The sequence below is a fragment of the Penaeus monodon genome, chromosome 32 (assembly GCF_015228065.2).
Source record: "Penaeus monodon isolate SGIC_2016 chromosome 32, NSTDA_Pmon_1, whole genome shotgun sequence".
In the NCBI taxonomy this organism is placed as follows: Eukaryota; Metazoa; Arthropoda; class Malacostraca; order Decapoda; family Penaeidae; genus Penaeus; species Penaeus monodon.
This window is the reverse complement of record NC_051417.1, coordinates 33,114,544-33,114,746: the sequence shown is the minus strand read 5'-3', so window position 1 is coordinate 33,114,746 and position 203 is coordinate 33,114,544.

Genomic DNA, 203 nt, shown 5'->3' with positions numbered 1-203 from the left:
TGTGCATTTATCTTAAGAAGAAAATGCTGGTAAATATTCTCGTGTGGTTTTCTAATTAATGTCTTTCTCTTCAAGAATAATTAAGGACATTACATCGATAAAAGGATGAAAATTACGGTGATTATGATTCAAGATGAAATGTATTGATAATAGTGATGATGATAAGATAAAACAAGGAAATTGATAAATGAAGAGCTGAACAA